Source organism: Macrotis lagotis, chromosome 5 (assembly GCF_037893015.1).
Source record: "Macrotis lagotis isolate mMagLag1 chromosome 5, bilby.v1.9.chrom.fasta, whole genome shotgun sequence".
NCBI classification, from domain to species: Eukaryota; Metazoa; Chordata; class Mammalia; order Peramelemorphia; family Peramelidae; genus Macrotis; species Macrotis lagotis.
In genome coordinates this window covers 243,651,977-243,657,976 of record NC_133662.1, presented here as the reverse complement: position 1 = coordinate 243,657,976, position 6,000 = coordinate 243,651,977, and the positions used below count along the sequence as shown (strand labels likewise).

General features: G+C 41.8%; 1 pseudogene; it reads right to left on the bottom strand.

Annotated features, from left to right (window-relative positions):
- Nucleotides 1–2,496: 2,496 nt before the first annotated feature.
- LOC141489522 (replication protein A 70 kDa DNA-binding subunit-like) overlaps nt 2,497–6,000 on the bottom strand; it is a 28,787-nt pseudogene continuing 25,283 nt past the window's right edge.

Here is a 6,000-nt window from a genome sequence, read left to right as displayed (position 1 = left end):
CTATTGCCTTGCAAAAAATAAAAAAATTACCAGAGTCTCAAACCATTATCATACAAAACCAACAAATGCAAATCCACAAACTTCCTGAAAGGCCAACTCTGTCTGCGTGAGCATAAAATAGGAGTTCCGAAACTTCTCCTAAGCTCAGACCCAAGGCCTGGATCATGGACAGCCAGTGACTAGTCCCGTGATGGTGCATAACCAAGTTTGAGGGTGATTTGGAGAAATACAAGAACAAAAAAAAAAAGAGCCCAATGGTCAGAAAGATGTGTATGCATGATTACCATGCTCGAGCACATCAACAGTTCTGTCAAAAGAGAATGATTGAGAAATTGCCCTCTTCCTAGAATGGTTTGGAAGAGTACCTTCTTCAAACTGCTGGGTTTTTTCCTTTGACATTACCAAACTTGCATCAGCTTAATTAATAAGTCAAGTGAAATGGATTCTCAGGGACAAAGTTTTCTTTGCAGGAGATCAATAATGATTAGAACTGCCACCTAAACAGAATGTTCCTTCAGAAGAGCTCTGGTCTTTTTTTCAAATGTGTTTACAAAAGAAAATTATCAGTCAAGTAGCTCATGAGGCTAAGAGTCGGCAAGCCTGGCAGAGAAGCCATTAAAAAGAAAAAAAAAGATGAAATTCTCCCACTAAGAGGAAACCTTATGAGAGAATAGCTTTCTAAACAAGTGAAAAGTAGAAAAGAGGGCTGAACTGAATTGCTACCTGAGGAGCAACCTGTTTCATTTTCTATAAATAATCCCAGAAGGCATATTGCCAAAGAAATGCAAGTCAATATAACCTTTCTATAGCATGCTGCCAAATTTCACTTTCAGACAGTATATTAATTACGTAGTCAATAACCGTGGGTTTCATTAGTGTATTAAATACCACGATCGATAATATTTATTCTTTTCAAAGACAGGCCACTCAGAAAACAAGGCGAGGGATTTTGACCCTGCAGTTCAAAAAGTCAGCACAACACACCAGAGACAAGCAGGGCTTTAATGGAAAGCATAAAACACTGGAAATATAGACAGAAATCGGATTATTACGCTTCTGTTTTTTCCCCCCACCACTCACAATGATACTGAAGGGAATTCAAGAACCATTTAAAATAAAGGGAAAATGATTAGATTTTTTTCCTAATTGCTTAACACTGATGTCATGGTAGACGTGACAGAGACATTGATCTATAAGTGAAAGATGTGAGACAGAACAACAGGAACAGCCCTTTGATTGAGACTAAAGCCAAGAGAATTATAAGGACTGTGGGCCAGAATCTATTTAGGAGATCCTTAGGGACTTTAAGCTCTTAAAAGCAAACTAGTGGAGCCAGTTTCTGATGTTTCTCCATTGGTGATCTGATTTCCAGTAGGGAAATCAGCTAAAAATCCTCCCCGGAGGAAGCCTCTTGCAAGAATGCCTCCCCAAATCACAACACAGAAATCACTGGTCTGGTCACATGGTGCAGCAATAGGGACGAGACTCAGATACACACTGGGTTCAATGCTCAGGTATCCATCACAAACACCTGGGTGAGGGAGGAAATCTTTCTCCTCTAGAAGAGTGTAGAGGAGTGTGTGTGGGGGGGGGGGGGGGGAGGCAGGGAGGAGCAAATAAAAAGGACTAGTTCCAGGACGGAAAGATAGATCATCCCTTCTAACCCACAATTTGTCAATCCAGAAAGGTGCTGAAGACTATCATTTTCTAGTTGATGCTTTATAAGCAAGGTCACAAAGAACAAGCCTTCTACATTAAAAATCCAGAGGCCTCAGCAAGAGAAGCCAGTGCAACTCTGTTACCACCTTCGGAGACAGAGGCAATTTAAAGAAGGATTCTGGCCAGGCAATTAATGATCCTGAGAAGAAAAAAATGCCCTTCGAGTCCTTTCTCAGAAGTGGAAGCCATTCACCCACAGCTCGTGGACTCTAAAAACAAAGAGGACGCCTCAGGAAACCACAAAGACTGAGCCACGGGCTCAAGAAAGAGCCTCCTTGCTGCCATTTCCATAAATTAAAATCCAGTTCCAAGGGCTGCAGTAGGTCTGCAACACTGCCTGGATAGTCAGGGAGATGTGCAGCAAATGCCAAGCTGCGAGCTGCAGCCAACGGACGCATAATTAATGTGATTAGGAGCATAGAGAGCAAGCGTGCTCCACTGACTGAAAAGCCCAGTAGCATAATTACTGTTTTCTATACTAGCTCACTGTCTGTACAAATTTCAAAGCCTGGTTGGTTTTAGACTGCTGTGTAAACGTCAATAAAATCCCCAAAGTGCCAGATCATCAGCATTCTTGGGCACAAAACATTTTTTTTCTTTTAAAGATGCATTTCTGGGCTGCAAACATCAGGAATAGAGATCTTGATGCCTCAGTCTAATCTTAGAGTTCGGAATAAGTTAACATCTCCCCCAAGTGAACATTTATTATGAAGGCTAATTAATTGCTTTCCAGTAAGTAGAACCTTTTGAGTTCAAAGAAAGTAGGATTCACAGAAATCTAAATATACTATTTATTGAAACAAAGCAATAGAAACAGAGGGCTCCCGTTCCCCCCCCTTTATAATTCTCTACTTATTTAAAAGCAGTTTCAACCAAAATTGAAGAAGTGAAACAGACAAATGCAAGAACTATATACAGGTAGGAAACGTGTACAATCATCAATTCAAAACGTGATGTTAATTGAAGTGAAAACTCGAGCAACGCTTTGTAGGCGCCTAGATTTCCCGAGGGGACAGTGAGTCAATGCTTATCAGCCTTCCTCAGAAGAGACAATTTTGATTAATATCAGACCCATCTGACTCAGTCTATTAAACCCTGAAGGAAGGATATTCTTCAGATATAAGAGATACGTCTTTGATTAATAATTCCGCCGTCTTGCCATTCCAGGCATTCCGGCGACGTGGCACCTCCGGGAGGAGAAAGCCTTTGAATTCCAGGAGTAAACACTTGTGAGAACACGCGGGTCTTTCTCTGACTGCTCTGTAGCCACTGCTTTTCCAATTCCTTCCCTACAACATTCCAGAAGTGTCACCAATTGGAGAAATGAAACCTCAGGTATACCATTTATTTGGCTGTCTGGAGATTGAGGGCTAATTACTTTGAACAGGACTCCGGCCTCAAGATAATGACATCTTAATAAAATCGACAAACGCCCGGAGCTAATGGCAGTGACAACTGGGATGACCCTGTCTGAGATAGCCCCTGAGGTCTGACATGGTTTAAGGGTCACAATATCTGAGCACACTCCTATTTACCTACCAAGGGGTTCCTGGGTTCACTCGACAAAGGAAATTGCTTAGTCCACCATAAAGGGCAGCTCTGCCCACTGCAGCTAAAGCTTAATTGTCACACGGGGATGGGAAGCCATCAACTTCACATCAGCTCTTGGGTTATTCTGGGTAGTTTCAAACTTGCAACCAATGGCCAACGCTCTTCTTACATCTGCCGAGCAGCAGCATTCTTCCTGATGTTCATGATGAGCCTCTTGCCATATTCTCTGTAGTCTACAGGCTTCACGTCTACTACAGAAGCCTTGATTCGAGACTCATCCTGGGAAAGAGAAGAGCAGTTAGTGAGGGGTTCAGGAAGCCATGCCAACCCTTCTACTCCCCAGTTTGGAATCATTAAGTTAACTGTTCCACTGAGGAAAGACCTTGAGAAAAAGTAACACAGGACCTAAGGGGAAGCTCCCATTGACATGCCTCTTGGCCCCGTGCCACCCCTTCTCCCTATTTCTCTTGACTCTATAGTCAAAATGCAGAAGATCATCCTGTCTGAGTTTAAGAGAACCACAGATTTTCCCTGGAAGACACATGTAGTCCAATGTCTTCACTTTACAGAAAAGGAAACTGAGGTCCACAGGTGGGCAATGACTTGCCCAAGGTTGCCCAGTGGTCAGGCAAGGTCTTTGGTAGACCTAAAATTCTAGGAACATGTGATGTCACCTCCTCCCATAATATTTAGTCTGCACAAATGCAGAGAAAATAAGATCAGACTTATTTTGTTTGTTTTGGGGCTTGTTTGTTTTTGGCAAGGCAATGGGGATTAAGTGTCTTGCCCAAGGTCACAGAGCTAAGCGTCTGAGGTCAGATATGAACTCAGGTCCTCCTGACTCTAGAGCCAGTGCTCTATCCACTGTGCCACCTAGTTGCCCTGATCAGACTCATTTTGATAAACAAATTAACTTCCCAGTGCCTCTCTCCTGTTTCCCAGGTGAGTTAAACTTACATTGTAAGTCTCTAGTTTGACTCTTATTCTGAATGTGTAGGAACGAAAGTTGGCATTCTGGAAGACTTCCTCAAATGCCTGCTCATTCTGTAAAGGCAAGCACACAGACTGAGATACTGGCAGGAGCAGGATCACATAATTGAAACACAATTCACATGTTCAAAATCAGCTTAACTTTTGAAGTATTTTTCTTTTGACAAGATTTTCACTCCCAAGGCTGATAGAAATTAGTTGCCACAGACAATTAACCTACAGGTAAAATCCCATTACAACAAATTTCATACAAGACTTAAAAGTATTTGGGGTTTAAGTTTTATTAAAATCAACACTTCTAGTAGTCACATTCCAACCAGACTAGGAGATCTAGAGAGTAATTAATTTGTTCAAGACTTTGACAAGTACGTACAAATGGATACTCTTTCTAGGCTCTCTCCCTATCTATCTGAATGTCAATCTCCTTTACCAGATCTTCATCCATGTCACTCCCACAGAGCACATGTCCACCAAAGCTCTATCCTCTTCTTTAATTTGGAGATCTTATCAGCTGCCATTGGCTTAATGATCATCTATCTCTACCTGGACAATTACCAAATCTATATATCCAACCCTAGCCTCTCTCCTGAGCTTTAGTATTGAGTCACCATCGAAATTTTATAGACATATCAAAATGGCCTCTGAACTCAGCGTGTCCCAAATAGAGCCCATTATATTCTCTTTCCTTTCAAACCTTCCTGTCTTCCCATTGCTGTTGAAAGCACTATCATCTTCCCAATGACTAAGCTCAAAACTATCTGACTCCTCACTTGCACTCGCCTCATATATTCAATCTGTTGTCAAATCCCATTTCCACCTTCATCTCTCATACTTATTTCCTTTCCACTCACAAAGCTACCACACTAGAAGTATGGGGCCTGGTCATCTCTTTCCTCAACTGCTGCACTAACTTTGGTTTCCCAACAGATGGGCAGCTCCTTAGCTTTTAATTCTCTGCCACCAAAAAAGAGCTGTTATATTTTTGTACATCTTTCAGATTGTTTTACGTAGTACTCTTAACCTTCTCTCATTCTCCTTTTCCCCTTCCACTTGTCCGTTTAGTGAACTGTATTTTTGTAACAGACTGTATGCATATGCCCCATCCTTTGATCAGTTCAGATAAGATTGAGTTCAAATGTCACTCACCCCCCCCCCTTCCGCACTTGTTTTGTTTTTCCTCCCCCCCTTCCCAATCTCCTTTTAAGATGACTAAGACCTAACAGAAAACACTCAGACCCTCTAACTGGACTCCTCTATGACCTCTAGTGATGAAAGGGTCCAGAGGGAACATGTATCATCTCCCCATATGAAAATGTAAACAGTTATCCTTGTTTAATCTGTTAGGATTGTTTGCTCATGATTACCCTTTTGGGTTTCTCTCTACTTCTGGGTCTGCACTTCAAAGTTTTTATGCAGTTCTGGTCTTTTCCTAAGCTATGCTTGGGAATCTGTTACATTAAAAACATTTTAAACTCTTGCCTCAGAATTTGTGCCCAAGTTCTTTTCTCAGAGGCTTTGCCTAGAGATATTTTGGAGTATTTTTCTTCTAGGCTTGTGTCTCGAGTATACTTGTCACCATAACCTTTTCATGGTGGGATTTTGGTTGGCACATCCTTCTGGCTTCCCTCCTGATTTCTGACTTTTACGTTAGGGATGGCTCTGTGCACTTCTAGAGGGGAACGTCTGGGCTGATCTTGCTGCTACTTTCTTGGGGTAATAAGTGTTGTTATTTCAGGATCC